General features: G+C 38.8%; 1 pseudogene; it reads left to right on the forward strand.

Moving 5' to 3' along the window:
* The first annotated feature begins 234 nt into the window (after positions 1-234).
* On the forward strand, positions 235-2,267 carry LOC120857696 (annotated as a pseudogene).
* The last annotated feature ends 6,331 nt before the right edge of the window (positions 2,268-8,598 follow it).

The following is an 8,598-nucleotide window of genomic DNA, read 5'->3' on the forward strand; positions in this document are numbered from 1 at the left end:
TTTTTTTTTCCCTCCTACTTAACTGGTTACTCTTTTTCAGTCCCCCTCTGCCAGCTTCATCCTCTTTACTCAGTCTTTTAATATTGCAGTGCCCTGGGCCATAGTCTAAGCTCCTCTGCTATTCTCTATCAGGATATTTGCTCTAAATAGTCCTGTTTTATGGTTTAGTTGCTAATACGTGTCCAACTCTTACAACCCCATTGACTGTAGCCTGCCAGGCTCCTCTGTCCATGGGATTCTCCTGGCAAGAATATTGGAGTGGGTTGCCATTTCCTTCTCCAAGATAGTCCTACCTGAGCCTAATAAATGACTCAAATTTTTATCTCCAGCCTTGACTCCTCCCCTAGGTCTAGACTTGTTTTTTTCAGCTCAATACTTGATATCTCCATTTGGATGACTAAAGGTTTTTCACCTTTTACATACCAAAACAAAACGCTGATTTCCATGCTTAACTGCCTCCAAACTTACTCTTCTAGTCTTTTCTTTCTCCATCAATTACATATATCTTAAACTGAAAACCTAAGAGTTATCCTTTATTTCCTCTTTTTTTCCTCAGTTACCACATTCAGTTAGTCCTTTCAGCTCTTCCATATCTATCTAATCTCCAGTCTATCCATTCTCTTGATGCCATCATTTATGTCTTGCCTGGATGGCTATAAAAGCTTCCTAAGCTAGTTTCCTTGTTCCCTGCCCAGCAACAATTAATGTGACATGCAGGAATCAAAGTTGTCTTCAGAAACGTATCAGAACATGATATTCCCTAAAACAAAATCTTGCAGTGATTCCCACTGCATTTCAAGTAAAATCCATATATTTTATCATGGCCTTCAAGGCCCTCTATATACTGGACTATGCCCATCTCTTCAACTATTTCTCCTATCATACCGCAACTTACTTTCTACTCCTCTGATACACAACTTACCTTCGGGCCTTCATACTTGTTCTGTCTGGAATTCTGTTCCCCTGGGCCTAGATCTTTATGTTTGATGAAGTCCAATTTACTATTTTGTCATTGTTGTTGCTTGTGTTTTGCTGCCTAAGCCTTTGTATAATCCTAGATCATGATGGTTTTTTTCTTCTAAGAGTTTTATTATTTTTCCTGTCATGTTTAGGTCATAGATCCATTTTGAGCTATGTTTTATATACAGTGAGAAGGTAGGGGTCCAGCTTCATTGTTATATATGTGAATATCTGTTTTGGATGTCCTGGCACCATTTGTTGAAAAGACTATTCTTTGCTCCTCTTGAATTATCTTGTCACTCGCTGAAAATTAGGTGACAGTAAAAGTGAGTGTTTTGAGTCCCATAGGGCCAGGGAGGCACCAGCTGCCCCATGGGGAGGAGGCTGAGTCCGCAGTGTGAGGGAGTCCCCAGCCCCTCTGCACCTGTGTCTTGCAGAGCCAGTGTGAGATGAAGGGACAATCCTTCCCAGCCACTGGGATCATCAAGAGTTTTGGTCAGACCTTCAAGCGCACACCGAGATAGGAGCTAGACGAAAAGCACAGACTATGGTGCTGAAACAGATTAATAAGGAACTTAGTAATTTGGCCTGTGACCCTCCAGCACAATGTTCTGCAGGTCCAGTTGGGGATGATATGTTCATAGGCAAGCCATAATTACAGGACCTAATGACAGCCTATATCAAGGTGGTGTATTCATTTTCCTTCAGACTACCCCTTCAAACCACCTAAGGTTGCATTTACAACAAGAATTTATCATCCAAATATTAATAGTAATGACAACATTTGTCTTGATATTCTAAGATCACAGTGGTCTCCTGCTTTAACTATTTCTAAAGTTCTTTTATCTATTTGTTCACTGCTATGGGATCCAAACCCATATGACTCCCTAGTGCCAGCGATTGCACGGATCTATAAAACAGACAGAGATAAGTACAACAGAATATCTCAGGAATGGACTCAGAAGTATGCTGTGTGATGCTACCTTAAAGTCAGAATAACCTGCATTATAACTGGAGTAAACTTTACTGTTCCTTTTTTGATTTTCTTATCTGGCTGCTACCCTATCAGACCTCATCTTTTTTTATTTTATTTTTTATTTACCTCCCTCCATTCATTCACATGCTCATCTGAGAAGACTTAAGTTTTTCCAGCTTTGAACAATAACTGCTTTTAGAAACTGTAAAGTAGTTACGAGAGAACAATTGCCCAAGATTCAGAATTTTTAAAAAAATGGAGCATGTGTATTATGTGGCCAATGTCTTCACTCTAACTTGGTTATGAGACTAAAACCATCCCTCATTGCTCTTATGTGCTGAAGAATCATCTAAGAGGGAGGAAGATGTCACATCAAAGGAAGCAGCATTATTCTAGCAGCATCCATTCTTGTTTAAGCCTTCCACTGTTGGAGATTTGAGGTTACATGATATACTTTATGCTCATAACTGATGTGGCTGGATAATTGGTATTGAATTTATAGTATCAGCAGAACAGAAAATGTGATTATTTTGTGCATGTCAATAAAGGAAAATTCTGGTTCTACAGAGAATGGAAATTGGAAGTCAAACACCCTTTGTATTCCAAAATAGGGTCTCAAAACATTTTGTAATTTTTGTTTAAATTGTTAGGAGGCTTGGACTTACTAGTTAATCTATCTTCCAATATACAGTTTAATATAGCAGAGAATAAATGATGCAAGTTGTCAATGGAGGAGTGACCAACTACTAGCTCTGCTAGTAACTGATTTATTTTTCTTCAATAAAGTTGCATAAACCAATGAATTAGCTGCCTGAATTAATCAGTACGGGAAACAATCTTTTGTAAGTGCAAAGCCGTTTTTTGTATGTACTTTTGGGATTTGCCTCATTGTTTGACGTCAAATGATGTAAAGTTCAAGACAGTGAATATTTTGCCATGTTCAGTTAAAAGTGTGGAGTCTGTTACAAGTTGATGTATTGATTGACTTGATTTATACAGAATCAATAAGCTATTGAGATAGTGTAGCTTTACTATGCTGCACCTGATACTGGCAGCCTGGGAGTTCATAGATGGGCTTGGAACCCAGCAGTTTTGAAATGTATATATGGAGTTTAAGAAATTTATTTTCCAGGTACAACCCTCATATAATTAAATTTTTTCTTCACCTTGCACAGTTGACAGCTGAAAAGGCCATAACATGGAAGTGACAATGGGTCAAAATTCACAAAATAAAGTGCTCTTTTGGTGTGGGAGTTGACATGAGGCTGTGTTGAAGTGACTACCTATGTGGGATATTGAGTTTTTTAGTGGATTGAATATCCATTAAAATGGATTTGTTCAGCCATTTACGTTAATGAGCATTTAAGTGCAACAGATACCACTTCAGGTGACTTAGTTCAGTCTCTCAGTAATGTCCAGCTTTCACCTCCTGTCCATCACCAACTCCTGGAGTTTACTCAAACTCATGTCCATTGAGTCGCTGATGCCATCCAACCATCTCATCCTCTGTCATTCTCTTCTCCTGCCTTCAGTCTTTCCCAGCATCAGGGTCTTTTCCAGTGAGTCAGTTCTTTGCATCAGGTGGCCAAAGTATTGGAGCTTCAGCTTCAGCATCAGTCCTTCCAATGAATATTCAGGACTGATTTCCCTTAGGATGGACTGGTTGGATCTCCTTGCTGTTGAAGGGAATCTCAGGAGTCTTCTCCAACATCACAGTTGAAAAGCATCAATTCTTCAGCACTCAGCTTTCTTTATAGTCCCACTCTCACATGACTACTGGAAAAACAATAGCTTTGACTAGACAGACCTTTGTTGTCAAAGTAATATCTACTTTTTAATATGCTGTCTAGGTTGATCATAACTTTTCTTCCAAGGAGCAAGCGTCTTAATTTCATGGCTGCAATCATCATCTGCAGTGATTTTGGAGCCCAAAAAAGTAAAGTCTGTCACTGTTTGCATTGTTTCCCCATCTATTTGCCATGAAGTGATGGGACCAGATGCCATGATCTTCATTTTCTGAGTGTGGAGTTTTAAGCCAACTTTTTCACTCTCACTTTTATCAAGAGGCTCTTTAGTTCTTCTTCATTTTCTCGTATAAGTGTGGTGTCATCTGCATATCTGAGGTTATTGTTATTTCTCCCGGCAATCTTGATTCCAGTTTGTGCTTCATCCAGTTCAGCATTTCTCATGATGTACTCTGCATAGAAGTTAAGTAATCAGGGTGACAATATACAGCCCTTGACGTACTCCTTTCCCACAGTCTGTTGTTCTATGTCCAGTTCTAACTGTTGCTTCTTGACCTGCATACAGATTTCTCAGGAGGCAGGTCCGGTGTTCTGGTATTCCCATCTCTAAGAATTTTCCAGTTTAATTTAACAAATAATGTATAAGACATGAGGAAAACTTTTCTAAAACAGATCAAAGAAAATAAATGGAGACAGTCATCTTTCCTTGATAGACTGAATATGAATGTAGCAAATAGGCTCCCTAATTCTCCCTAAAGTAGTGAAGAGGTTTAATGCAATTCCACTAAAGGTTTCCATAGATGTATTGGGTTGGTGCAAAAGTAATTGTGGTTTTGCATTGTTGAACTTTGCTGTTCAACAGTGCCATTTAAGAATGTATTAGGATACATTCTTAAATAAATGTGGTTATTTTATACATCATTTTATTGCACATTTCTTGCTTCATTTTTTTTTGCTAATGACTTATTGCTATTTATTTTATATTTATTTTAGACTAGGGAAATGATGTCTAAAAGCAAAAGACAAAAAAGCAAATTTGAGCAGTTTTCTTATTCGAGTTCAAAATGTGTCATAAAGCACTGGAAACAACTCGCATTTGGCCCAGGAACTACTAACGAACATACAATGTAGTGTGGTTCAAGTTTAGCAAAGGAGACAGAGCCTTGAAGATGAGGAGTACAGTGGCTGGCCTTCGGAAGTTGACAATGACCAATTAAGAGAGAGAAGTTAACAAAGAACTCAACATCGACTATTCGACAGTCATTCAGTGTTTGATGCAAACTGGAAAGTTGGAAAAGCTCAGTAAATGGGTGCTGTGTGAGCTGACCAAAAATCAAAAAAATTGTTGTTTTGAAGTGTTATCTACTCATTCTATGCAACAACAATGAACCATTTCTTGATCTGATTGTGACATGTGACAGAAAGTGGATGTTATACAACAACCAATGCCAAACCACTCAGTGATTGGACCAAGAAGAAGCTCCAAAGCACTTCCCAAAGCCAAACTTGCACCATAAAAAGGTTATGGTCACTGTTTAGTGGTCTGCAGACTGTCTGATCCACTACAGCTTTCTGAATCCTGGCGAAACCATCACCTCTGAGAAATATGCTGAGCAAATCACTGAGGTACACCAAAACTGCAACACCTGCAGCCAGCATTGGTTAACAAAAAGGACCCAATTCTTCTCCACAACAGCAACAGCACCCTACCACACATCACACAACCAGTGCTTCAAAAGTTGAACTAATTGGGCTACGAAGTTCTGCCTCATTCACCGTAGACCTGACCTCTCACCCACTGACTACCACTTCTTCCAGCATCTCAACAACTTTTTGGAGGGAAAATGTTTCCACAACCAGCTGGTGCTGCTGCTGTTGCTAAGTTGCTTCAGTCGTGTCCAACTCTGTGCAACCCCATAGACGGCAGCCCACCAGGCTCCCCTGTCCCTGGGATTCTCCAGGCAAGAACACTGGAGTGGGTTGCCATTTCCTTCTCCAATGCATGAAAGTGAAAAGTGAAAGTGAAGTCCCTCATTCATGTACGACCCTTAGCAACCCCATGGACTGCAGCCTATGAGGCTCCTCTGTCCATGGGATTTTCCAGGCAAGAGTACTGGAGAGGGATGCCATTGCCTTCTCCGTCCACAACCAGCAGGAGGCAGAAAATGCTTTCCAAGAGTTCCTTGAATCCTGAAGCGCAGATTTTTATACTACAGAAATAAACATTTCTCATTGGCAAAAATGTGTTGATTGTAATGCTTCCCATTTTGATTAATAAAGATGTGTTTCAGCCTAGTTATAATGATTTAAAATTCATGGTCCAAAACCACAATTGCTTTACTAGTAAATTAATGTTTTGGGATTTTAAATGAATTTATAGAAAATCAGCTGGAAGGAATTATAAAGATATTAAATTATTAAATTAAAATATGATTAATGAGAGATTGGCATCAGATGTTAAATCTGTGTTAACATTGTTACACAGATATATAGTCAGACAACTAATGCTTTGAAACAGATACTTATCAGTGAGTAACTGATACCAGAAGGTCCCTTAAATCCTATTTAAGGGGGACCAAATTTTCATAAGTAGTTTCACTAGAACTTTTGAAATTTTTTGCTAAGACTACAAAAAAAACCTTACTTTCTTATAGTTAACTTATAGTATATTTTAACTCTTAGAAATGTTTTTTGACAAAATCATTTGAAACATGGAATGATAATCTTCACTTCATGTTGGCTGTTCCATAATTGAATCATTTTACAAAACATCCCAGACCTCATCCATTTTTGTAAGAGTATCTTCTAGTCAAATCTTGCATGTTTGACTTTTTGTTCTTGTCAACTTTAATAGCTAGTTGGACTGATTAACACAGTCTATGGCTCTGCTCATGGCTTGAATAGTTTTCCATAAGTTCACTTCATAGTCAATTTTCATTGCACTTGCATTGTATTTTTGAATGACAATCCGTGAGACAGTGGCAAACACAGACATTAACACAGGAGGTACTAGGAAGCAGGAAATATTTGAGGAAGGGTTGATTTCTCTTTTTTTTGGCTACACTGTCCGGCTTGCAGGACCTTATTTCCTCAACCAGGGGTTGAACCTGTGCCCTTAGCGGTGTATACATGGAGTTCTAACCACTGGTTGTTGTTCAGTTGCTAAGTCATGTCTGACTCTTGTAACCCCATGGACTGTAGTCTGCCAGGTTCCTCTGTCCGTCGGATTCTCCAGGCAAGAATACTGGAGTGGATGCCATTTCCCCCTTCAAGGGATCTTCCTGACCCAGGGATTGAACCTGTGTCTCCTGCATTGACAGGCGAATTCTTTACCACTGAGCCACCTAGGAAGCCTCCCACCATGCTTTAATAACATGGAAAAATCAAAATCACTTTCCTTGGTTTTCCCCAAAGGCAGCTGAATATACTTAAAACACTATTTAGGGACTTCCCTGGTGACACAGTGGATGGGAATCTACCTGCCAATGCAGGGAACACAGGTTTTATCCCTGGTCCAGGGGAATTCCACATGCTGTGGAGCAACAAAGTCCGTGGGCCACAACAACTGAGACCACATGCTGCAGCTACTGAAGTTCACGCACCCAGCGCCTGTGCCCTGAACCAAGACACACCACCACAGTGAGGAGCCTGTGCACTGCAACTAGAGACATTCTGCGAGCAGCAACACAGACCCAGCATGCCCAGAAATAAGTAATTTAAAAATACATGACTTGGTTATAAAACAGGGCCTTATATATGAAGATAGGTGGAATAAATATTACCCTATGAAATTTAAGTGTTTGTAGAAGTATGCTATTTTCATTAGATTTAGAAAAAAATAAAGTTCAGTTGAACTTTAATATGGATTTGAACTGCATGGGTCCACTTATGCTCAGATTTTTTTCAATAGTAAAAACTACAGTACTACACGATTCATGAAAGGTTAACTTGGCGGGTGCAGAACCACAGATACTGAGGAATCAAATATAGGTAGGGCTGATACTATTTTTTGACAGCACAGAGGATCACCACCTACAACCTGTGTTATTCACGGGTGAACTGTACATCATAAAGTATATCATATTCTAATATTAGAGAAATTGGTAAGAAAATTACTATTTACCTGAAGTAATTTTTGAAGATATGCCTTGAAAATTTTAATATTCCACTCACCTAGGAGCTAGAACCTGACTGAAAAATAACCAGTTTTCAAAAAAAAAATATTCACAGGGTTAAAACTATGGAAAGATTAGTCACTGATGACTCATGAAGCAACTCAGAATCTTGAAGTGCCTCATTTCAAAACTTATTGTAAATCAAAAATTGCAGTTATTTGAATTCCCTGTAAAGGTCATGAAAGCTGTGTTATTAATACTCATGTATTTTCCTGTAATCTTTCCCACCTCTTATGGGCATTATAGAAAATAAGAGTTTAAAACTTATCCTCTCCAGTCGGAAAGTAGACATGAAAATTACTCTGGTTACTTAAATCAGGGCAAGATCTGTGGAAGACCTGTCTTAGAATCATTTGGGACGCTTGTTAGAAATGCAGATTTCTGAATCCCTCACCAGACCTGAATCACTGTATGTAGGAGAGCTCCCAGGATAGAAACAAGTTCTCCAAGTATTCTCATATTTAAGTTTGAGATCCATTGCCACATGACTTCTGGATCTGAGATATCAACCTTGAGAGCACAAAAATAATTCCTCCCATAAATGTTGATACAGGGGAAACGTGACATTAAAATGGGTGTGCTACTTCCCACAGAGTATAAGAACAGGAAATAATATGTTCTGCCATCAGACGAAAGGAATTTTAGAGGCAAAGTTGGAAATAGTTAAGAGCTATTTCATTTTTGGTTATACTAATAACATCATTGCTTACAAAATGTATAGATTTTACAATGTATTTTTCCT

Source organism: Oryx dammah, unplaced genomic scaffold (genome assembly GCF_014754425.2).
Source record: "Oryx dammah isolate SB20612 unplaced genomic scaffold, SCBI_Odam_1.1 HiC_scaffold_29, whole genome shotgun sequence".
Lineage (NCBI taxonomy): Eukaryota > Metazoa > Chordata > Mammalia > Artiodactyla > Bovidae > Oryx > Oryx dammah.